This window comes from Anguilla rostrata, chromosome 5, assembly GCF_018555375.3.
Source record: "Anguilla rostrata isolate EN2019 chromosome 5, ASM1855537v3, whole genome shotgun sequence".
Taxonomy (NCBI): domain Eukaryota; kingdom Metazoa; phylum Chordata; class Actinopteri; order Anguilliformes; family Anguillidae; genus Anguilla; species Anguilla rostrata.
Window position 1 is genome coordinate 61,964,312 of NC_057937.1, and position 26,298 is coordinate 61,990,609.

At 49.6% G+C, this 26,298-nt stretch overlaps 1 pseudogene; it reads right to left on the reverse strand.

Annotated features, from left to right (window-relative positions):
- Positions 1–1,562: 1,562 nt before the first annotated feature.
- LOC135255880 (nuclear factor 1 B-type-like) overlaps positions 1,563–26,298 on the reverse strand; it is a 116,995-nt pseudogene continuing 92,259 nt past the window's right edge.

Consider the following 26,298-nt stretch of genomic DNA (forward strand, 5'->3'; position numbering starts at 1 on the left):
CCAAGAGGCTGCAAAGCACTTGGCTTTTTAAAAAAAATTAAATAAATTTATTTAACAAAAAATAAATTAAATAAAAAGGGCAGGACAGTGCATCAAATGGGGTGGTTGTGTTACGTTTTTTTTGTGGGGTTTGCACTAAAATTCTGAACTAGCTTCTCAGTGAAGGAAGAGTTGAGGCATGACTTGAGATTCACGTTGTTTTACTGGTTTATGGGGGGGGGGGGGGCAGAACTAACGAACGCAAAATTAACACAGGCCCTCTGGCGCCATCATGGAAGAGTGCAACTGGTAATATTATTATTAATAATATTATTAATAGTATTATTATTATTACTAATAATAATAATAATGTTATATTTTATGTAGTGCCTTTCATTACATTAAAAAACTTTACAGAGGGGGATTTGCTAACCTCAACCACCACCATCATGTAGAAAACATCTGGGTGGATTCATTCCCTCATGAATGCTCTCTCTTCAACTTGACCAGGTCTTGGAGGAGTCTCAGTGGTGCCTGGTTTACTGCGTGCGGCCTTCCAGGACATTAAACTCTGGGTAGTGAGTTAAACCTGCAGGCACTGCGGCCCTCCAGGACTGGAGTTAAACCTGCAGGCACTGCGGCCCTCCAGGACTGGAGTTAAACCTGCAGGCACTGCGGCCCTCCAGGACTGGAGTTAAACCTGCAGGCACTGCGGCCCTCCTGGACTGAATTTCTGGATCCCTGCAGTAAGAGACTGATGGCTGTACACAGGTGAAGGCCTGCAATGCGATGCACTGATGTGAGGGGCTTAACAGCTAATTCCAGTTGCCGTGGACACTCCAGAGGGAACAGCCAGTTAGGCTACGCATGGTGTGGAATGCGCTTTGAGCCGTTTCACGTTCTCCCGCGTAACCAATCGCAAGTCAAGAAAGCACAAATCAAACTCGTTAGCGTGCCTGTGAAACACCGCCACACCAAACGGCAGCGTTCTCCCGGAGCTCGCAGATAACCCGGCTGCACTGCGCAGATAACCCGGCTGCACTGCGCAGATAACCCGGCTGCACTGCGCAGATAACCCGGCTGCACTGCGCAGATAACCCGGATGCACTGCGCAGATAACCCGGCTGCACTGCGCCCCGTGCAGGTCCACTGTTAAGCAGAGGGGTAAGGGTAAACTGACGGACGGCTGTCCCTTTTCGTTTGCTGGTGTTTTGTGGGGATTCGTCTGCAGCAGAATGCAGCTGATTGTAGCTGATTGATCGCCAGGAAGTCACTTGGGTCGTTAAGGCCTCGGCTTCAAAAAAAATAAAAAATAAAAAAAAGAAGCAATTTGCATATCGGCGCTTATGACTTGCCGAGGGCGACAAGCGGCAGGTCCGTTTTTTTTAAACGTCGGTTTCAGAACCAACGGCGGAGTTTCGTCCAGCGTGCCGTGTGGAAAACCGCCACGCCCGGCCACGCCCACCAACGCGTTTTTAACGCGAGCAGGAAACGGGACCGGAAGTCCGGCAGCAGAAAAGCCGGTTTCCAGAGCTTTCGGCCGGTATTGCATCGTAAGCATTTTTTCAGGAAATTATTATTAGTTTTCTTCTTTCCTGCCTTTAGAAATTTTCAGCAAATCGAGTTTTTTTTTTTTTTTTTCTTTTCTGCTTTTCATGATTGTCACGCTCAAGTCAGAACCTCCCCCTCCCGCCCCCGTGTAAAACGAGAAACGGTGGTCTCCCACCCCGAGCGAGCGGATAGCGGACAGGAACCGGTTTGTCACAGTTTGACGGATCAGTGACTTTGCAGCCGAGTCGGACCAAGAACCAAGAGAGTGCATTCTTCACAGACGTGCTGCAAAGATAAAAAGGTAATAATAATAATAATCATAATAATTCCCCCTCCCAAGGAATCGAAACAGAATGAATGGACACAATTCTCCATTACTCAGTACAGTTAAAAAAAGACCTTGTCACACACTGCATAGAACACAACTCCCACTTTGGTCAAAAAAAAAAGGAACAAAAAACAACAATAACGACAAAAACACCAAAATAAATGTATACAATAGTGTCTATCTCCATACTAGCTTATCATAATCAACAGAGCTAAAAGCACTAAGTACATAGGCAAAACGTGGTATTGCATAATTCTTATAAATCTGACCCCCCCCCCCCCCAACCCCACCCAAAAATAGTAACTGGAAGATGACAACAAAAAACACAAAAAAAAACAAACAAAAACACAGATTAGAAAAACCACCAAAACCACTGAAATACTGAAAAATAATGCTGGTTGATTATAAACTTTAAACGGGCAACTGTACACAGCCATGATATGCATATTATAAACGTGAGATAAAATAGCAAATGTTAAAAATCAACAATGTCACAATTTCACCCAGAGTACAAAATACTTTTTTTTTTTTTATCACAAAGATGTTAATTCTTAAAATGGTTATAAATGCAGCCAAAAAAAAAAACAAGTGTAGTGATGTTTTCTATATTTAAAGGCAAGGCACGTGATGTGGGCTATGCGTCTTCGTGCAAATTAAGATTGTTGAAAAGAGTCGTTAAATATCTGGATTGGAGAGGTGAAGGCATAGGGTCTGCCACGTGGACCGTAGATCAACATCATCTCTCCCAACATCGGGATGATACCGGACCACCGGGAGAACACGCAAGGTTCCGTCAACGTTGTCCAAACACCGCGCAAACGACATTTGAAGAACATTTCCAGAACATTACCTGCCCCCCCCCCCAGGTACGTGCGTTCACAAAGCACCATGCAAATGCACCACACTCTCTTACGCGTCGAGTCGAGTGCAGATTTTTGAGAAGTTTCTTCTTTTTTTATTTTTGACTTGAGCAGCCTGCTTTGCTGTTCAAGAAAATACAAAAAAAAAAAAAAACTTTTTGTAAACAGTAGCTTTATAAGCTAACGGCCAAATGTCTGTTCTTTTTTTTTGCGATTATGGAACCACAAACTCAGTTATACACAGTTAGTGTCTCACCTGTATTTATTTTTATAATAAATAAAATCTACCCTGAAAGAGGGCAGGTTTCGATAGTTTAAGTGCTGCTTTGTTCACGTTCAGTTCTCTGAGCTTATGCACTCCCTGTCTACACGCTTTCTTTACTTTTTATTTTTTTACCCCTTTTAGATTTAAGATGCAACATAAAATGGTAAAATGTTTTTTTTTTGTTTTCTTAAAACATCTCCCTCCGTTTAGAGTCTGAGGGCTGACGGACTTTGATAGCTTCCCTTCAGTAATAACATTTTAATTGCACTTGCCTCCAGAGATCATTTTTATTTTCTGCATTTTAATTCTTTTTTTAAAAAACTTTTTTTTTTATTCCTTCTTTTTTAAGGACAAAAAAGGGGTATGTTTTCTAACCTATGATCATAGGTTTTTGATTGAATCATTTTCAAATATTTTGTGTTTTTTTAAGAGTCCATAACTCTGTAATTGTACATGCTAAACTTTAACCTTAAACTGAATATCAGCACTGCATAACTGGGATTAGTGTCTTGAGATGAAAAATTTTGAAATAAAATTTAAAAAAAAAAAACCCAACAGAAGCGTGGAAAATTGAAGGACAGAAATCTGATTTCTCACTTTTGTTCCTACGGTATTGCGGAGAAAGTTTTGACTTTGTCAGACTTTCTGTCTGCAGGCTGGTGTCCGCTGGAAGATGGAGGCCGTGCACACAGTCTCTGCACGAGTGTCCCATCCCCCTCGAGCCTGCAGGGAGGCTGAGCAGAGCCCGGCTCCCACCAACAACCAGGAAAAAAACACCAACAGAAAACTAGCATTTCATGCAAACATTAAGGCATCTAAAGTATGGGTACATCACAGTATTGAAGAGGGAGACTTCTTCACACGAACACCGCGTGGTGGGCCCCCGGGGGGGGGGGGGGGGGGGGGGGCCCGGTCCCGCAGTGTTTTTGGCCAGTGTCCCGTCGGACTCCGGGGGACATTGGAGATTGTATAAGTGCTGCATGCTGGTTGTCTCGCTTTCCTGGGGGGGTTCCAGGTGGGGGTGTTCCTGGGAGGGGGGGGGGGTGTTCCTGGGGAGGGGGGGTCAGTTGCTGGTCTCCGCCTGCAGGTAAGGCTCACCAATGATGTTTATGCTGTAGTTCTGCACATTTGGCGGCAGGATCGGGGTCCCGTTCGCCACTCGGAATGGAACTAAGCTCGCCCAGGTACCAGGACTGCACAAAAAGAAACAAAAAAAAAAAAGAAAGAGCAAGAGAGAGGAGGAGGAAGAGAGACAGAGAGAGAGTGAGAGAGAGAGAAAGAGAGAGAGAGGGGGAGAGAGAGAAAATAGACTTGGGTCAGTAAGCAGTTGCTTGCAGCAATGACAACTCCTGTAAGATTAACAGATATTCTACCTGGGTTGTTCAGAAACAGATCAGTATCTCAAACGCAAGATTAATACTTTTAGACTAATAATCTGGGGCTATAGGGAGCACTGAGCTTTCATTCAACTGAATTCAGTTTCACAATGCATTTGTATTTTTTGTACAGCATTTTAGCAGTAAGAGAATAAAAGCTTTGAACAAATTATATTATAAGCAACACAAATCCTAAGAGTCCCCCAGCTGATATATGTGCTCATGTGTTTCCCGGAAGTTTTGAGGGGGAAAAAACTGCTGAAGAGTGTTTTTCACCCCAAATGTTGGCGTGAAATGTGCACTGGGGAAGTGTCAACACAGGAATATGATCAGTGATTGGCCAGCATGACCAGGAGGAGTTCCAATACAAGCCAATCACAAGCATGTTAGGCAGATGTTTCCTCAGCTGTGATTGGCCCGGTGTGCTGCAGAAAGAGGCGAAGTCCTGTAAAAAAGCTTTGTGCACAGGCACTGCATTGGCCAGAGGGGGCACTGTTGAGTAATAAGGAGCTTGAGTTAAGCTCCACCCTGCTGGAGGGTGAACAGCTTGATTGGACGCTCAGAAACAGTTGACCCCCCCCAAGAGGTCTGTGTGTGAAATGAACAAAAAAGCATCTAGGTCAGTGGTCTCCAACCATGGTCCTGGAGAGCTACACGGTCTGCTGGTTTTCATGGTGACTCTGCACTTCATGAATCAATTACAGCAGTTGATTACACAGTTAACTCAACTCACCTGGTGTCTTGGGTCTCTACTGGGTGCTGATTTTAAGGTGAAAACAAAAACCAGCAGACCCTGTAGCTCTCCTGGACCAGGGTTGGAGACCACTGATCTAGGTCTTTAAAAAAACCGACCATACTGCAGTTTTTCACATGCTGAGCTGGTTATGGAACAGTTTTACTGGCTTGAGAATCAGTCAAAGACTTTAGTTTCTTTTCTGTTGATGAAAGCCTTCACTTCATACTAAAAACAAACTTTCTTTTCAGAATTTCTTTCCATTAAAAAAAAGATTGTTATGCCTCCTCAAAGTAACTTGTGACCTTTTCAGTTTTAAACGTACACTTTCATCGCATATTTGCGACGTTATTCCGCCAGATAAAAAGCACAGCCTTGCCGGAAAAGGCCCGGAGTCTTCCGTTTAAAGAGCGCGCATATCTGTGAAGGAGGGAGAAAAAGGGAATCGTGCGACCGATCCAAGTTTCATACTAATCGAATTCCGTTTCGCTTATAGTCCCGAGCTCGGTAATAAGGAGCGATTTGTTTGCACATTCCCGCATGGGCCCACGCTCTGCGAAGCACCCCCGCGCAGACCGATTCTATTAGAGAAACCGCTACTGCCAGTTTTCTGTGTGAAAGCAAACCGTCTTCAGATGAAGCGTTTCCAGGAAGGAACGCAAATAAGCACTAGCTGCCCCCCCCCGCTCCGCCCCCCCTCCAGACGGATGAAGACCTTACGCCACAAAGTTAAACTGGGACAAAGGACAAAGGTCCCACCGGTGCTAAGGCATCATGGGAAACATCCACCCTTCATTAAAAAAAACACCCACACAAATACACAAGTGTGTATTTATGTTAATAAGGTTCAGTGCATGTGAAATATGATGGTAAACAGCTGTTTATTTTCCAAGTACATTGACTTATTGCACATCTAGTGCCACTAACTTCAGTGTGACATCTTTGCCTTAAAAAAATATCCACAGTGTCAATTTTTTGTGTTTTTGCTTTCATCGATTTCAGAGCTGGACAAAGGGATCCCCAGTGCGCCCGCCCCCCCCCCCCCCCGTCCCGGAGAATGACATCAGAGGAACCAACCCCAGACATCTCGCTTTAAGCACCCACCATTTTTTTATTTTTTTTAATCCACGGGGGAAGGGGGGGGGGGGGTAGACCTCTTCATCCTGTTACCCAAGGCCCGGCAACAAGGCACGAGACAACAGCCGGGCTGTCAATCAAGGGGTCACGCCGAAATACGTGGGAGCAGACAGACTGCATGTTGGGATGGGGGGCGGGGGCGGGGGGGGTTGGGGCTTAACCCCACCCGCACATGTTGAATAATTAGGGAGATGCGAACCCGGTGCTCTTAAATACCTGTGGTGCACAATGGCCGCTCTCTGTCTGAGGATTAGAGCGCTAACGTGCTAACGTGCTCCTCCGTCGCCATGGCCTTGGGGTACAACAGGCCCACCTTTGTTTAAAAAAAAAAAGGGGGGGGGTATGTGGGGGGTTTCTTCGTCTTTTTTTTTCTCCTCCCCCCCGCAATTTCTTCTCGATTTTTTGTTTTTGTTTTTTATCTGCAGGTGCAAGGCCTCAGTAAATGGGGGATTAAATGGGTGTGGGGGAGGGTGTTTGTTTTTGGGGGGATGGACAAGGGTTCAGCTAAAGCCTGTGCCCCCGGAACGGAACTTTGCGGTGGGGGGGTGGGGGTTGGGTGGCGGGGGGTGAAGACGTGGGAACACTGACTTCATTCTTTCAGAGGGCAGCTCAGACTGACTTGGTTGGGGGGAGAAAGGGGAGGGGGGGAGGGGGGGTAGGGGTTGAGGGGTGCTAAGAGCAGGCATGAATGCTGCTAATTACCGGCTCCGAATTTTACACTAATCACCTTCTGCAGGCGAGGAGGGAGCGAGCACAGCAGAGGAGGCCCGCACAGCAGACAGTGGAGCGGAGGCCAGCACCAGCCAGGAGGAGGAGGGACCAGCCCACAACAGACAGGAGGAGGAGGGGGACCAGCCCAGACCAGCCAGGAGGAGGAGGGGCCAGCCCAGAACAGACAGGAGGAGGAGGAGGGACCAGCCCACAACAGCCAGGAGGAGGAGGGACCAGCCCACAACAGACAGGAGGAGGAGGAGGAGGAGGGACCAGCCCACAACAGCCAGGAGGAGGAGGAGGGACCAGCCCACAACAGCCAGAGAGGAGGAGGGCAGCCCCAACGAGAGGAGGAGGGGGACCAGCCCACAACAGCCAGGAGGAGGAGGAGGGACCAGCCCACAACAGCCAGGAGGAGGAGGAGGGACCAGCCCACAACAGCCAGGAGGAGGAGGAGGGACCAGCCCACAACAGCCAGGAGGAGGAGGAGGGACCAGCCCACAACAGCCAGGAGGAGGAGGAGGGACCAGCCCACAACAGCAGGAGGAGAGGGGGACCAGCCCAGAACAGCCAGGAGGAGGAGGGACCAGCCCACAACAGCCAGGAGGAGGAGGGACCAGCCCAGAACAGCCAGGAGGAGGAGGAGGGACCAGCCCACAACAGACAGGAGGAGGAGGAGGACCAGCCCACAACAGACAGGAGGAGGAGGAGGACCAGCCCACAACAGCCAGGAGGAGGAGGGGGACCCGACCAGAACAGCCAAGAACAGCCAGGAGGAGGAGGGGGACCAGCCTAGAACAGCCAGGAGGAGGAGGGGGACCAGCCCAGAACAGCCAGGAGGAGGAGGGGGACCAGGCCTCGCTCTTATCCACAGAAACTCCCAGCGAAACAGCTTCAATAACTATGTTTTAGGGGGCATGGCTAAGACTAAGGGGGTTAAAGAAAATCAAGGTTTTTCTTTTTTACATGCACACACACACTCTTTCTCTCTCCCACAGATAAGCATACACATATGCAACCACACACATATACACACACTCGCACAGACACATTCTCACACACATGCACACACACACACTCTGAAATCCTCGGAGAGGAAGTGAGAGATTAGACTTTGCTGGCCTGCAGTGCATCATGGGCAGGTTCAGTTCAGTCAGAGACAGATGAGAACTGCAGGGACGGACAGTGACTTCTGCTGCCCCCCCCCAGGCTCTTCCCAAAACGCTCCAGTCAAAGGCCCCCCCGCCTCGCCGTGTGGGAAAGGCACGTTATTGATAGCGGGGTCTCATTGTTACCCCCATTTTGTAACCCCCCCCTTTAAATTCAAGCCCAATCTGGCATTACCTAATGTCTGGTTTCCCTGGGTTACCAGACAGCCCAAGACACGACCGCCACTTCAGAGAAAACAAACTCTTCCCTTTCGCTTCACCCCACTCTTACGGATTCAAACTTCAAACTCCAAAACTCCCGCCTACCCCCCCCCCTTTCCCAGTCCCACCTTCGACCCCCTACTTCCCACAGCCCCTATCCCCCAACTCACCCCCCTCCTCCCACCTGCCCCCCCCCCTTCAGGCTCTGAAGCAGGCAGTCCTGGTTAATTTAGGGATTAGGTTCCAAATGAGATTTTCTAATGGCATCTTAATGGATTACTGACCCACTTCCTGCAGGACAGCGCAATGTACAGCCTGGCGGCAATTCAATTTGGGGGGTCCGGAGAAGACCCCACAAGACACTCGACGAGATGAGAGGGAGGGGGAAAGGGTTGATTTCATTCACAAATGAAAGTACTGTAACCAGACACACACACACGCACAAACACACACACACACACAGACACAGGGAGACACATGCACACACACACAGACACACAGACACACACACACACACACACACACACACACACACACACACAACAGCACAGCGCACACACACACACACACGCACACACACACACACGCACCACCACGAGACACGCACACACAGACGCACCACACACACACACACACACACACGCAGCGCGCACACACACACACACACACGCACAGCACACACACACACAGACACACACACACACACATGCACGCACATGCACACACAGACACACGCACGCACACACACGCACACACACACAAACACACACACACCACACACACACACACACACACACACACACACACACACACACACACACACACACACACACACACACACACACACACACACACACTGTCCAAACCACAGCAAACCTCGTAAATACGCCACACTGCAGCGATCTCGCTCAAAGGAACCATCTGCTCTAATGTGAAAAATCTACATCTCCCACACGCCTCTACGCCTGCAAACAGAACCGAACAACGGATCCTCTGCTTTATTTATTGAAGCAGATATGAGCCCGTTATCACGTTAGCACCAGCCAGCAGATACGAGATAAAACATTTAATCTGCTCATCAGGTTTCCTCACTAGACGGGCCCGGAGAGCACTGCCACATGCTGAAAATATTTAGACTTTTAAAAAAAGAAAAAAAATACCGTATCTTCCACAGCAAGATTTTTTAATGTTTAAAATATCGCAACACCTGAAAACTGCAATAACTCACAGTTTGTCAGCATGTTGCGCAGTGTTACGATACGGCGAGATTAGAGTTTAATGTGTCATCAGCGGCTTCGCTAAGGTCAGGCAGCGTACAGCGTGCTCCAGAACTGAACGCCCTGCCCAGTGCTCGACAGCACACGCCTGACCTGAACTCCAAAAGAGAGGTTCCACCCCAGACCTGAGAATACTTATACACAGAGATGAACAACTATTTACTATTGTCCACTTAACTTTTTTAAAATTTTACATTAGGTTTTAGGTTTTTTTTTTTGCAGGAATTAACAATATGGATTCTGGGATCGATATCCATCCATCCAGTATCTTTACCCGCTTGTCCTGGTCAGGGGTCACGGGGAGCTGGTGGTGGGGTGAGGGAACAGTGCTGCCCACTGCCGCCCTGGGTTTGATTTAAGATACTACCCACACTGATATTATCAGGCATCCTGATAATGAAAGTTCCCTACAGAAGGCTGGAACATGATCAACGATAAAATGAATTCGTACAAACCTACTCGTGTCAGGGTAAGCTTAAACATTACATAGCGAGCGCAGAGCAGCACCTGATGTGACCCAGAACGGGATTCACTGAACATAAAAATATTTTATACGTTCAAAAACGATCGAGACATAAAATCCATATGCTGCAGCAGAATTTATAAGAGGAAACTCCTCCAGACTTGGGCTGAAATATCGGTATTTATTGACAGGTAATCGCAAAACCAGGTTTCCAGGTTTTCCACTCTGTGCGTGTGTACGCGAGTGTGTGCGTTTGCATGTGTGTGCATGTGTGTGTGCGTGTGCGCGTGTGTGTTCGTGTGTGTGCGTGCGTGTGCGTGTGTGCGTGTGTGTGTCTGTGCTCCTGAAAGGAAGCAGCCCTCCTCCCGCTGATCGGGTGTGTGTGCTCATCACCGGTGGCACAAGACAAACGGGATCTTAACGGGGTACATCGCAGCCGAGAATATTTCTGTTTTTTAATTAGCAGCTAAATTGGGCTCCGGCTGGCAGTCTGTCTGCCGGTTGGCTCCACACAGGAGGCCTCCTCTAGCAGAGGCCCATGAAAATCCCTCAAATTCATATCCCCCCTATCCCGTCCTGGCTAAGCAGGCTTTCTGAGTGACCTTTACAAATATGCTCCCTCTGTTTCTTCAAAGCCCTTAACAGATGTTGGTCCATAGATCCTGGCTGGAGGCTGTGTGTGTGAGAGCGTGTGTGTGAGAGCGTGTGTGAGTGTGCCTGTGTGTGTGAGCGTGTCTGTGTGTGTGTGTGTATGTCTGTGTGTGGATTTTTAATGTTAACAGCATTCCTTACTATATTCCCTAATAGCCATGAAAACTGATTTTCTGTACTGTAACAGCTAAGGATGTAGTTTTGCTTAAACATAAATAACCAACCAAATTCTAGAGAGCTGGTGACCATGGCGACAATCTCCAACGGTAACCAATCTCAGCTCCTCCAGCAGCCCTGTGCTGGAGAGCAGATTGGCTGAGCATGAAGAAGCTCAAACAGGAGAGCTGATTGGCCAAGCATGAAGAAGCTCAAACAGGAATTCTGATTGGCTGAGCATGACGAAGCTCAAACAGATGTTTTATGTATGTTCTTCCTTGGATGATGTTTTCACAACACATCCCAGACCATACTCTTAGTTTACACCGGGCTGACGTTAAACATAACAACTCACATAGGACAGAGGGAGGGAATGACAGCAAGAAGAGGAGAAGGAAAGAGGGGGAGGAGGAATAGAAAGAGAGAGAGGGAGAGCAAGCGAGAAAGGGCACAGTGTGTGTGTACATGGGAAAAAGAGAAAAACAAGAGGAGAGAAGAGGAAGGAGTGAGAGAATGGGAGAAAGAGAAAGAGATGAGGACAGGAAAGAGACAGAAGGGGAGAAGTAGAGGAGAGAAAGGAGAGAGGAAATGAGAGAAAAAGAGGAAGAGCAGAGGAGAGGACAGAAACAGAAGGGGGGAGAGGAGAGAAAGGAGGGAATGAGAGAAATAGAGAAAGAGAGGAGGAGAGGACAGAGAAACAGAAGGAGGGAGAGGAGAGAAAGGAGGGAATGAGAGAAATAGAGAAAGAGAGGAGGAGAGGACAGAGAAACAGAAGGTGAGAAAGAGGAGAGAGAGGTGGCGTAAGCCCCATCAGCCCAGGTGTCTGAAGCAGTGCCCACACACCTGCAGGCTGATTGGCTGCACCCGCCGCCAGGACGGACAGCTGCCGGGGGCGACAGGCATGAGCCAATCACAGCTGTTTAAAGCTAGCCTCGCCAAATTCATCTAGCGGTTTGGCTCGGAGAAATCAGAAACACCGAAAACAAAAACAAACATGAAAAAAACGACCACAAATCTGCAGCCTAAAATGCTTCTTTTTTTAGGATGACTGACGTATCTCCAGATGTTCCCTCTCTCTGATTTGCATCGTCCATTAGTGTGTTTACACACGGGACACCGAGCCTTCGAGCTCTGACGGGATAGGTGTGCTCTTCAGCTACGACAGCAAACAGCACGTGTTATCGTCATGTGACGCGCTGACGGAGAGATTCCATTGGATCTGCGTAGCGGTCGCCATGGGGACGCGTTGCGCGAAAACCAGACATCTTTCCAATGGGCGGAGCGACGACACACGAGATCCCTATTCACTCGGTCGGCCACTGCCAGAAGCGTTCTACAACGGAACCATACCTAAGCTTTGAAAATAACGTTCACAAAAATAAAAAAAACACATGGCCCGAAAGATGACCGCCAAAAAGATAGTTAGAGGGATCAGATATGACCCTCACTGTCTGACATTCAATCAACATCTGTCCTAAACACACGCGTCATGCTTTTTCATCACTATGTCACAATAAATAAATAAATAAATAAATACTAGCTTTCAGTGGTTTGTCACAGTTAAGGACAAATGTTGATTTGTTGATTGAATCCCAGCCAGTTCAAAAACACACATCCCACAATCCCCTTCTCCCAGCTCTCTAAAAGTAGCACATCTCTTGTGGAACTGACTCCCGTACCTCATCCTCATAATAAACACTTGGCCAAAAGCAGATTCACAATGTGACACTGAGAGATTAATATTTATTTCCTTAAATTTTTAAGAAATAACTTTTTTTTTTTTTTAGAAAATTTATTTTTTTGTTGGAAGTAATGAAAAGGTTACCTTTGCCAAGCAATTCCCCCAGAATCCTCAGAGTGCCGGGGGTAAGCCTCTCTGCTGCCCTGAGGCCTCGTCCAGTCACATATCCTCAGCTGTCAATCAAAACCTAGCGGTCAGACACGGCCCAGGCAAGGCTGCACCTTACTTACCATGTCTACACAAAAAACCATGCATGCAATAAAAAAACAAATAAATAAAACAAAACCAAAAAAGAAAAACTCTACTGCAGGGTTAAAGTACACAGCCATCCCCTCTCAGTGGCTTAAAGTTTTACAGCACAGTGTCAACATTTAAATATATTACATCACACTGACTACGAACCGTTACAAAATCCAGTCAAACAAGGCACATGAAAGCATATGTATGTATTTTGTGTAGCATGCAATCACATTAGTATTGTAAGCGTTAACTGACCTGCGAATAAAAGAAATGTTAGTGGAAAAAAAGAAATGAAAAAAGGTCATTGTTAAAACAGCTTGATGGTAAAACGCGCTGCAGTTATGGAAGTGCATGCGTTGGAGCTTGCGACACATGCGCTTTTGGAACAGACTGAGTGTGAGTGTGTGTGTGTGTGAGAGAGAGTGTGTGAGAGTGTGTGTGTGTGTGTTTCTGTGTGTGTGAGAGAGTGTGAGTGTGTGTGAGTGTGTGTGTCTGTGTGTGTGAGTGAGTGTGTGTGTTAGTGTGTGTGCATTTGTCAGTGTGTGTGTGTGAGTGCGTGAGTGTGTGTGTGTGAGCGTGCGTGCGAGTGCGTGTGAGTGTGTGTGCGTGTGTGTGTGTGTGTGAGTGAGTGAGAGTGTGTGTGAGTGTGTGTGTGTGTGAGTGTGTGTGTGCGAGTGTGAGTGAGTGTGAGTGTGTACGTGAGTGTGTGTGCGTGTGTGAGTGTGAGTGAGTGAGTGTGTGTGCGTGTGTGAGTGTGAGTGAGTGAGTGTGTGATTGTGTGTGCGTGTGTGTGTGTGTGAGTGAGTGAGTAAGTGTGTGTGTGTGTGTGAGTGAGTGAGTGAGTGAGTGTGTGTGTGTGTGTGTGAGTGTGTGTGAGTGTGAGTGTGTACGTGAGTGTGTGTGAGTGTGTGAGTGAGTGTGTGCGTGTGTGAGTGAGTGAGTGTGAGTGTGTGTGCGTGTGTGTGTGTGTGAGTGAGTAAGTGTGTGTGCGTGTGTGTGTGTGTGTGAGTGAGTGTGAGTGAGTGAGTGAGTGTGTGTTAGTGAGTGTGAGTGCGTGTGTGTGTACGTGAGTGTAAGTGAGTGTGTGTGAGTGTGTGTGTGAGTGAGTGAGTGTGTGTGAGTGAGTGTGCGTGCGTGTGTGTGTGTGTATTTGCAGGCCTCAGGTGGCAGACAGGTTCACAGGCTCTAAGCTGACGTTGCTGGGTTCACACACGCCCCTCTCTGGTCCGGGTTCTGAGGGTATTCCACAGAGCTCGCGTCTATCCCACAAACCACCTCTGCGTCTGCTCCTGCCAAGAGCGCACATCCGTTCCTCTCATGTACACGACACTGCACTGAGCCCAACAGGTCAGTCTGCACCGAGCCCGACGGGCCAGTCTGCACCGAGCCCGACAGGTCAGTCTGCACCGAGCCCAACAGGCCAGTCTGCACCGAGCCCGACAGGCCAGTCTGCACCGAGCCCGACAGGCCAGTCTGCACCGAGCCCGACAGGTCAGTCTGCAGGAGCCAGACAGGCCAGTCTGCAGGAGCCCGACAGGTCAGTCTGCACCCAGCCCGACAGGTCAGTCTGCAGGAGCCCGACAGGTCAGTCTGCACCCAGCCCGACAGGTCAGTCTGCAGGAGCCCGACAGGTCAGTCTGCAGGAGCCCGACAGGTCAGTCTGCACCGAGCCCGACAGGTCAGTCTGCAGGAGTCAGACAGGTCAGTCTGCAGGAGCCCGACAGGTCAGTCTGCAGGAGCCAGACAGGCCAGTCTGCAGGAGCCCGACAGGTCAGTCTGCAGGAGCCCGACAGGTCAGTCTGCAGGAGCCAGACAGGCCAGTCTGCAGGAGCCCGACAGGTCAGTCTGCAGGAGCCCGACAGGTCAGTCTGCACCGAGCCCGACAGGTCAGTCTGCAGGAGCCAGACAGGTCAGTCTGCAGGAGCCCGACAGGTCAGTCTGCAGGAGCCAGACAGGCCAGTCTGCAGGAGCCCGACAGGTCAGTCTGCACCGAGCCCGACAGGTCAGTCTGCAGGAGCCCGACAGGTCAGTCTGCACCGAGCCCGACAGGTCAGTCTGCACCCAGCCCGACAGGTCAGTCTGCAGGAGCCCGACAGGTCAGTCTGCACCGAGCCCGACAGGTCAGTCTGCAGGAGTCAGACAGGTCAGTCTGCACCGAGCCCGACAGGTCAGTCTGCAGGAGCCAGACAGGCCAGTCTGCAGGAGCCCGACAGGTCAGTCTGCACCCAGCCCGACAGGTCAGTCTGCAGGAGCCCGACAGGTCAGTCTGCAGGAGCGCGACAGGTCAGTCTGCACCCAGCCCGACAGGTCAGTCTGCACCGAGCCCGACAGGTCAGTCTGCACCGAGCCCGACAGGTCAGTCTGCACCGAGCCCGACAGGCCAGTCTGCACCGTCTGCAGGAGCCCGACAGGTCAGTCTGCACCGAGCCCGACAGGTCAGTCTGCAGGAGCCCGACAGGTCAGTCTGCAGGAGCCAGACAGACCAGTCTGCAGGAGCCCGACAGGTCAGTCTGCACCGAGCCCGACAGGTCAGTCTGCTGGAGCCCGACAGGTCAGTCTGCACCCAGCCCGACAGGTCAGTCTGCAGGAGCCCGACAGGTCAGTCTGCAGGAGCCCGACAGGTCAGTCTGCACCGAGCCCGACAGGTCAGTCTGCAGGAGCCAGACAGGCCAGTCTGCAGGAGCCCGACAGGTCAGTCTGCACCCAGCCCGACAGGTCAGTCTGCAGGAGCCCGACGGGTCAGTCTGCAGGAGCCCGACAGGTCAGTCTGCACCCAGCCCGACAGGTCAGTCTGCACCCAGCCCGACAGGTTAGTCTGCACCGAGCTCGACAGGTCAGTCTGCAGGAGCCCGACAGGTCAGTCTGCACCGAGCCCGACAGGTCAGTCTGCACCCAGCCCGACAGGTCAGTCTGCAGGAGCCCGACAGGTCAGTCTGCACCGAGCCCGACAGGTCAGTCTGCACCAAGCCCGACAGGTCAGCCTGCACCAGCCCGACAGGTCAGTCTGCAGGAGCCCGACAGGTCAGTCTGCACCGAGCCAGACAGGTCAGTCTGCAGGAGCCCGACAGGTCAGTCTGCAGGAGCCCGACAGGTCAGTCTGCACCCAGCCCGACAGGTCAGTCTGCACCCAGCCCGACAGGTCAGTCTGCAGGAGCCCGACAGGTCAGTCTGGGGAGCCCAGCCGGATACCACCCCGCCTCCGCCCCCCCCCCCCCCCCCCCCCCCCGATCCCAGATCACACAGGCGCGTTTCCCACAGGAGGAGCAGCGTGCTCCCCCTCCGCTCGCCAATCACGGCTCTTCCAAGCAGGAGAAGAGAGCGTCTGACCTCAGGAAGTGACATCACAACCCCAAAAACCCCAATACAGTTAAAAAAACGTTTAGTGTTCAGAGTCTGATCGTTTTAACGTGTGTATTTATGAGCTTCATGAGAACGCGTAGAAGACTGCTTCTCTTGTTCAGAGATCCTGCCTTTCTATTGGACCAGTTTTCTGGCTGTTCAGAAGCCAAGGTGCTAAAAACAAGAGAGTTACTCTGCAGCGGAGCAGGAGTTTGTGAAAAATAAAGCAGCACTTTTACACCACGGCCAGAGCGCACTGCTCATAACAGCCAGGAGACGTCAACTCAGGTCACGAGTACAGGCTTACTGTTTAACACGTGAGCACACACTCTCTCACACTCACACACTCTCACACTCTAACACACACACACACATTCCAAGAAGTGTAAATGTCGAACAGCGTATGACTCACGTAGTATAAATTATTCTGTCAAGAAAGTATTTATTTTAGTTAAGCCTTAAAGGCACACTGTCTTGTTCAGGGTGTTGTTGACATTTAAAAATCTTTTTTTTTTAAATAAAAAAAACCCACACAGATCTTCAGTTATAAATCTGAACCCCTCACCCCATCCTGTACCCCATAGAGACCGTGGGCCACATACTGACTCCAACAAGGACAGAGTAAAATAGCCGAAGGAACACACTTCTGACCTCCACAGGAAGACTCATATGTCTAAGGACAGTGCCCTGCAGTTACCGGGACTACTGCTGGAATACAGGCGTGGAAGCAACAGGAAGGCATGAGCAGGTAGCCAATCAAAGTGGGAGAACACCAACACTCCATTTCAAAGATAGATTTCTCTTTAGGCCTGATGACATGGTGGAGGACACAGGGCCTAAGCTAACACACAGCTGTACTGTGAGTGAGTAAGTGTGTATATGTGCATGTGAGAGAGAGTGTGCGTGCGTGTGTGTGTGTGTGTGTGTGTGTGTGTGTGTGTGTGTGTGTGAGAGAGTGTGTGTGTATGTGAGAGAGAGTGTGAGAGTGTGTGTGTATGTGTGTGTGAGAGAGTGTGTGAATGTGTGTGTGTGTGTGAGAGAGTGTGTGCGCATGTGAGAGAGAGTGTGCGTGCGTGTGTGTGTGTGTGTGTGTGTGAGAGAGTGTGTGTGCATGTGGGGCGATATAGCTCAGGAGGTAAGACCGGTTGTCTGGCAGTCGGAGGGTTGTCGGTTCAAACCCCGCCCTGGGCATGTCGAAGTGTCCTTGAGCAAGACACCTAACCTCTAACTGCTCTGGCGAATGAGAGGCATCAATTGTAAAGCGCTTTGGATAAAAGCGCTATATAAATGCAGTCCATTTACCATGTGAGAGAGAGTGTGCATGTGTGTGTGCATGTGAGAGAGAGTGTGCATGTGTGTGTGTGTGTGAGAGAGTGTGTGTGCATGTGAGAGAGAGTGTGCGTGTGTGTGTGTGTGTGTGAGAGAGTGTGTGTGCATGTGAGAGAGAGTGTGCATGTGTGTGTGTGTGTGAGAGAGTGTGTGTGCATGTGAGAGAGTGTGCGCGTGTGTGTGTGTGTGTGAGAGAGTGTGTGTGCATGTGAGAGAGAGTGTGCGTGTGTGTGTGTAGGCACTGATAAAGATGTAATCAGCCATATGCATGTATTGAATATTAATTTAATTTTCTCTCAGTTTTGAATGCCCCAGGGTCTGCTGAATGAGTTTGTTTCCTCGGTGATGAATCTGTAAAGGAATCGATTTCTTCCCTTTACTCTAACGATTGCTTTTTCTTTCCTGTACCAAATCTCGAATGTCAGGAAGTCATCAATCAATGCCAGCAATTTCAGAAAGTAAAAAGTAAACAGATTAGTTCGGGACATAAAAAAAATACAAAATAATAAATTACAATGGCACACTGAATGATAAAGGAATTACTTCAGTTTGCCTTTTCGTCCCGGTGCACAGAATTTGTCCAGGTGTATTGTGTCCTGTTCAAAATTCACCCCCCCCTCCCCGCCCACCACCCCCAGTCTCATAAAATCTAACCCCGCCCCCTCCTGCCCACACTCTTAAACCAGGACTCTGAAAAAAACAAAAAACGAGTACTTCCATGTTAATGGAAACGTGAGCCTTCGCTCACATTGACTAAATTCCCTTTAAAGCTGAACACATTCCACTGACCTGAGCATCAGTCCACATAACAGACTTGGACTCAGCTGACCCGCATCCACAGCGGCTAAACGTGCTTTTCCTTAAACTCGTATTCGCAGGGATATCTGCAGTGTGATGAACGCTATCATGAACGCTATCCTGAGGCAGGAGTAACTCCATGTTAAACCCCCGCCACACACAAACAAATGATAAGTCCAGCACTTTAAAAAGAAAGCAGTTATGGATGGATCTGTGGATTTGTTAGGGTTGACCTATGTTGGGTGGGGCTTAAAAAAAAATGTTCTGAGGGCCAAGGTCGATACACTTGCTGACGTGGGGCACGTGGTCGTCGTGGAAACTGAAGCCCCCCACCCTGATTTCCTCCCTGACTGTGGAATGTTAGCTGCAAGGCTGAAAGTTTTTGGAGGGAAAGGGCGGGACGGGAGGGGGGGGGACAATGACAGTGTGTGAGAGACACAGAGAGAAAAGACAAACGAGTGTGAGAGACAGCAAGCGAGCGAGCGTTTGTGTGTGTGTGTGTGTGTGAAAGAGAGAATGAGCGTGTGCGTGAGAGAGCGAATTGACTGTAATTGACAGTGAGAGTGTGTGTGTGTGTGTGTGTGTGTGTGTGTGAGAAAGTGAGAGAGCGAGGGGGAGAGATAGCGTGAGAGAGAGTGTATGTCTGCATGTGCCTTGGCGAGATATTTCACAACAAAGAATGAGCCACAATTAAAACAACTAGTTCTCAGTGCCTTGGAGACTACAGTGGGTCGGAGAGGAATGGGGAAATCAGTCAGTAGAGGCAACCCCAGTGGACCTCTCTTGGATAGATGGGCTGAAATGGAGGATGTCTGGTGGGTGGGTGGGTGGGATGGTGGGGGGATTATTAAAACCACACCACTGAGAATCCACAAATATACCCCCACCCCCCCCCCCCAAAAAAAATCTGGCCCCAGATATCAATTTGCAGCAATCAGAGGTCCCAGCACAGGGTGCGCCATGGTTTTCATAATTCCCCCCCCATCCCCCCATTCCAACAGCGCTCGGGACCCCCCCCCCCTTCCTGCCGCTCTCGTTAATAGTGCTTAAAGTGCATTAAAACGACATGTCTGGGAGTCATAACAACAGCCAATAACATGGAGAGCCCGGCACTGCTCTCACTGCGGGGACCAATCGAGTCGTTCTCCACTTTTACAGACCGGGGGGAAAAAGAAATAAAAATCAAGCTGCTTCACCCCAGGGGAGAGGGTAAAAAGGGGGGGGAGGGGAGGGGCATTAGGCCCGCTCTGGGGAGAGGGGGGACGGTGCAGTTTATCCGAGCTGGGGTTTGCGATCCATCAGCTGGAGGAGGCAAGCTGGTTACGGCATGTACCCCAGAGCTGAAGAAAGCAGCTGACAGGCACTGTATTTCAAAACCAGGCCTCAGCGCAAGCTTAGGGCTTTTCTGTGGTGTGTGTGTGTCTGCATGTGTGTGAGAGAGAGAGAGCGTGTGACTGTGTGTATGTTCTTGAGTGTGTGTGTCTGTGTGAGAGAGAGAGAGAGAGAGTGTGATTGTGTGTATGTCCTTGTGTGTGTTTATATGTGTGAGAGAGAGAGAGAGAGAGAGTGTGTGATTGTGTGTATGTCCTTGTGTGTGTTTATATGTGTGAGAGAGAGAGAGAGAGAGAGTGTGTGATTGTGTGTATGTTCTTGTGCGTGTGTGTGTATGTTCTTGTGTGTGTATGTGCGTGTGTGTGCGTATGTTTATCTGGGCTGCAGCACAGTTCCGGGCACGGCCACAGGGAGGCGCTGCGCTTATGCCTCCTGTAGAGGCGGGTCAGGGGCGGGCGAAACGGCCGGTCTGGGCCCCGCGGGCCGTCCCATCACAGCGGCCTTAAATAAAGACGGGTCCCCGAACGGCGTCACCCGATACACCCCCGCCAAGACGGGGCGCGAAATCACCAACGATGGCGGAACGCTCGGCTCGTATACCGCCAAACCTGCCCCCCCCCCCCCCAACGACCTCCCCACCCCCGCCGAGAGAGATCTTCTGAGGTAGGCAATAAAAGATTCACTGGTGGATAAATGTTCGCGGGAAAAGCAAACTCACCCAACGACTCGAAATACGTCCGCGGCGGCTCCCCTCCCTCCCCATTCGACCCTGGGACGTTTCCGCGGCGACCCGGCCTGACCTCGCGGTGAGCAGGGCATGGCGTGTGCGTAGCGCTTTAAGGAGCTCCTCTCGCTCATTAGCCCAGCGGCTGGCTGGCGGCTGCGTCCCGGCCCGCTGGAGGAAGTCGCCGTTCGCTACGCGGTTGCCGTTAGCTACGCGGTCCCCGTGAGGCGGTACTGCACAGTAACTCATAACCCCCCCGTTTGTGTTCCACGCCCCTTCGCTGGAATGCCTCATATCTGAGAGTGTGATGTCAGAGCCCAATGATGCACGCACGCAGGCACGCACACACACACACACGTATACTCACGCACACATTCACTCACACACAGACACACACATGCACACACACACATACACACACACTCACGCACAGACACACACACGGACACACACGTACACTCACTCACACACAAACACAGACACACACACGCACACACACACGTACTCACACACATGCACACACAGACACACACACACACACGTACACACACGTACACTCACGCACAGACACACACACACGTTCTCGGGGAGCATGTGGTATGTGAATTAGGCCTGAGCCAGATTTTTATGATTTCAGCGTTAGGAAGTGCTGTATTGATCTTGGCACGCACACACGCTTCTTCAGGCATTTAAAAGATGTTATCTGCAGTGATGAACATAGCTTACATTATATATATCATTCCCCCCCCCGCCCCCCCGGCCAAAAATACCATCTTAGTGACAGGTGTGTATGAGGAACAGGAAGGAGTTTCGGGAGCTCCTGCCCACGTCCTGAGACACCCCTGCAAGAAGAGGTTCCGTCGATCGATCCATATTAACACAGAGACGACAAAAGGCCGGGTTTTAAATTCCATCTGAAAGTTTCTTTAAAAATAATAGTTGAAAATTCATTCTGAGGCACTAAAACAAAGTGTACAAAGTACCTAACTCTGAGCGTTTCCTCTCTTGAGTCTTTTAATAAAAATGTGTGTCATTGGAAATTAATCAAATTAGTTCTTTTTTTCTTTGTTTTCCTTTCCGATCTAAGCCACACCCAATGGCTTGGGGGGGGGGGCACTAAAGCCAAGCCAGTACTCAAGCCAAAAACCAAAGGAGCACTTGATTACCCAATCACAGAAGCCGACACAAGCAGTGGGTCACGTTTTGCGCCTGTTCTTTCAGCCCATGGCCTCCCACAGATTAAAAAGCGATGAGCCCCCTTTCGGAAAGTGGTGCTTAAATACAGGTCAGGAACCCTAACCCTAACCCCCAACTCCAGCACAGGACTGGACAAACTGACCTTTCCCCCCATGACAATGCTGGCCTGTCACTGTTTGGCTAAAATACAAAAGACTGATGAGAAAGCCTCGAGATTCACCACTGTCACCAAATATAAAACAAATTAAAATGCAATATGCAATTACCAGAGACATGGAGTACACAGAGTGACATTAGGAACTGAATTAGTGCAACAATCAGCAAAAGCATCTCAGATCTACTTCATCAATGTCAGGACAAGCCTCGCTCGAGCCACGAAACAAAACATTTCTACGGTCAAGTCAACTCTACCAATCCGTACGAGCCCAATGAAGTTATATATACATGTAATGTACACTCTACTGGAGTTAAAAACACTCCACCCGAGTTGATTTGTCGTGAGCCACCAGAAGCAGAGGTAATGTCCCTGAACAGTGCTACTCTGTCCTTTCCAAAGATCTCTGAGTTCATGTCGTTCATACGGAGAATTTTTTGAACTGAAACTACAGCAGTGTGACCGGTCTTTAATCCAATTTATTTTTAACGAGCGCTGTAATTTCGCTAATGCAGCACTACGCTCGCTCGGTGCGCTTGACTTCAGAAAATTTCACCAATGTAAAAATAAATTAGTGAAAATTTTTTTTTATTTTTATTAATAGTAAATTAAATGGAAGCAAATGATCAGAGGAGAAGACGAGGGGCTCCTGTTTTAATCGTTTCGTATCGCTAACAAGCTACGAATAATCGGGCGCATTCCAGCGCTGGCTGGCTGCAGAGACGTAGCGCCAGGCCTGTAATTACGCTACGCAGGGCCTGGCGCGGGAGACACCGCTAATTATTATTATTTAGCCGCGCGCGGATGAATGCAATTAGCACCCGGGGGAGAAGCCTGGGACCAGACCAGGCCTCCAGACTGCCGTCAAACCTCTAAACCACCCTCAACCCAACCCCCCTACCCCACACTCAAACCTCTAAACCACCCTCAACCCAACCCCCCTACCCCACACTCAAACCTCTAAATAAACATGCAGCACCAACCAACCCAACCCCCTACTCGACACTCAAACCTCTAAATAAACATGCAGCACCAACCACCCTCAACCCAACCCCCTACCCCACACTCAAACCTCTACATAAACATGCAGCACCAACCAACCCAACCCCCCTACCCACACTCAAACCTCTAAATAAACATGCAGCACCAACCACCCTCAACCCAACCCCCCTACCCCACACTCAAACCTCTAAATAAACATGCAGCACCAACCACCCTCAACCCAACCCCCTACCCCACACTCAAACCTCTACATAAACATGCAGCACCAACCACCCTCAACCCAACCCCCTACCCCACACTCAAACCTCTACATAAACATGCAGCACCAACCACCCTCAACCCAACCCCCTACCCCACACTCAAACCTCTAAACCACCCTCAACCCAACCCCCTACCCTCACTCAAACCTCTACATAAACATGCAGCACCAACCACCCTCAACCCAACCCCCCTACCCCACACTCAAACCTCTAAATAAACATGCAGCACCAACCAACCCCACCCCCACCCCGCACTCAAACCTCTAAATAAACATGCAGCACCAACCAACCCAACCCCCTACCCACACTCAAACCTCTAAATAAACATGCAGCACCAACCACCCTCAACCCAACCCCCTACCCCACACTCAAACCTCTAAACATCAGCCCAACCCACCCTACACTCAACTCTAAACCACCCTCAACCCAACCCCCTACCCCACACTCAAACCTCTAAATAACTGCAGCCCAACCAACCACCCCTACACACTCAAACCTCTAAATAAACATGCAGCACCAACCAACCCAACCCCCTACCCACACTCAAACCTCTAAATAAACATGCAGCACCAACCAACCCAACCCCCTACCCACACTCAAACCTCTAAATAAACATGCAGCACCAACCAACCCAACCCCCTACCCACACTCAAACCTCTAAATAAACATGCAGCACCAACCAACCCAACCCCCTACCCCACACTCAAACCTCTAAATAAACATGCCAGCACCAACCAACCAACCCCCTACCCCCACTCAAACCCTAAAGCCCACCAACCAACCCAACCCCCAGCACGCCACCCTCCCCCACCCCGCACTCAAACCTCGCATTTCAGCAACCAAAATAAACATGCAGCCCCAACCGACCACCCCCGACACCCTTTCTGCTAACACCCCCCATATGCTCCAAAACCCAGAATGCAAAGCAGCAAACCTCCCAAAATCCTCCTCTCCAACGCTACACCCCTCCTCTCCAACTCCCCGCCCCTCCTGTCCAACACTCCGCCCTTTCTCTCCAACACCCCACCCACCTCACCAACACCCTGTCCTTCCTCTCCAACACCCCACCCTCCTCTCCAACGCCCCGCCCATCCTCTCCAATGCCCCACCCCTCCTCTCAATAAGTCCGCCCCTCCAATCCCATGTGAAAAATGAATCACTGATACAGAACTCATCAGAAGAGGTGTGTCAACCTCAAACGAGGAAATTTATGAGGAAAAAGCCATTTTTGTGTTTTCTCTGAAAAACGGATCTACAGCCCTGTGAGAAAGCCTTATCACACTACCGAGTTGGCCGTCTGCTTTTTCTTACGGACATAAATGATCTTGACAGGGACACCGGTGGCAAGCTAACTCTGCACATGATGCAAAACTGGAGAGATCAGCAAGTTTGGAGCGGACTAAAGTAATCCAGGAACACTTCCAGCACACTGAGGCGGATTGGAAACCTGGCAAATCACATTCAGTGAAACAGTGTGAAGTTCCGCACGGAGGAAATAAGTTTTATTGGTATTTTTTGGAAGGAGCAAAATCTGAATTTGTTGAAATTGGGAAAAAAAAAAGTGAGGAGTAGTATTTGATTAAAGTTCATCAGGGACTTGTGAGAAAGTATTAAGGATAAATCAAATACTATGTTCTAGATGGGCTGAATGGCCTGTTGTTCTCCTCATTATGTATTCATACATACACCTGGTCAGAAAAATGTTTATGTTGGACAGTATGTTTCACAGACAGTGCTGAAAAGAATCACTTCCAAATCCTTCAAATAAAAAGACCACGTCTCTCATGGTTGCTAAGCAGCAGCATCAATGGCGTTCCACTCTCCCAATCAGGAAAGAAACTAGCTGCTGGTCTCTTTCTGATACGGTAAAAACACTACAAGAACCAATAGAGAAAAAGACAAACAAAAAACAACCCAAAATATAAAGGGGGGAAACATGGCACTGATGCAGTCAGCTCCTTAAAAGTGCATTCTGGATAAGAGCCCTCATTTTTTCCTGTAGAGTTTCAGTTAGTGCCCATTTTACTCTACCTGCTGTGTGCACACACTGGTTGAGTATCCAACATCACAACCAAGGCCCTTCAACCCTGGTCCTGGAGAGCCACATGGCCTGCTGGGTTTTGCTGTTACTCGGCACTTAATTGATACATTTAAGGTGTTGATTACAGAAGTCTGTGATTGGTTGCTGAGTTTTGAAAACAAACGAGCTCTGCAGGACCAGGGTCAAGAAGTCAGCAGGTGTGAGTATATGCAGTTACTAGGAGTTGACTGCAGGAGGGGCTGTTTCCTTGAAGGCAGACCCCACGAGGGGGAGAGGGAACTGGGGGACGGGGTCAGGTAAGTGGGCGGAGCTTACCTGTTGCTGGTGAAGGAAGGCCGGATCTCGGGGGCTCAGTCCCACGAAGCGGTTCGATGTGGGGGTGCCCGGCGCAGAGTAGGCTGGAAAAGAGCGGGAAAGTCAGCTACCACACACCTCTAAAAGAGCGGGAAAGTCAGTTACCACACACCTCTAAAAGAGCGGGAAAGTCAGTTACCACACACCTCTAAAAGAGCAGGAAAGCCCATTGCCACACACCTCTAAAACAGTGGCAAAGTCAGTTACCACACACCTCTACAAGAGCAGGAAAGTCAGTTACCACACACACCTCTAAAAGAGCAGGAATGTCAGTTACCACACACCTCTAAAACAGCAGGAAAGTCAGTTACCACACACCTCTAAAAGAGCGGGAAAGTCAGTTACCACACACCTCTAAAACAGCGGGAAAGTCAGTTACCACACGCACCTCTAAAACAGCGGGAAACTAAGTAACTAACACTAATCTCACACAGCAGGAATACACCTCTGCTATGAGACCAGTTACAACACACTTTTAATATTAATCTTAATTAATTTAGCGAAACCTCTCATCCAGAGCAGCTCATGACATAAGAGGACACACACGCATACCCCCTGATTTATATGAGCCACAGAGTCAGGCTTGGGTAGCTACGTTCCAGGCCAGAGAACGCAAGGGCAACATCACAGAAGCACTTAGTATAGGCTAACGACGCTAACCTAAATCCATGACGGAAATCAGTTACAGAGAGCAGCAGCCAGCACCGTAAAAACTGAACAAAACACGTCAACTTAATACCATTTTACAGCTCGTCCTTATCTCTGCTGTCTGGCTGAGGCAGTCAAACGCCGGCGGTAACGCGTCTTTTTTACGATTTCGTTTACATCCTGAAGGAAAAAGGGGGCATTTTTGTGCGAGGGCTGAGCGAGTCGAGGCAGGTTCTCCGAGCTCGGGGAATCCCGAAAACGCTCGCGTCCCGTGTGGAGCCT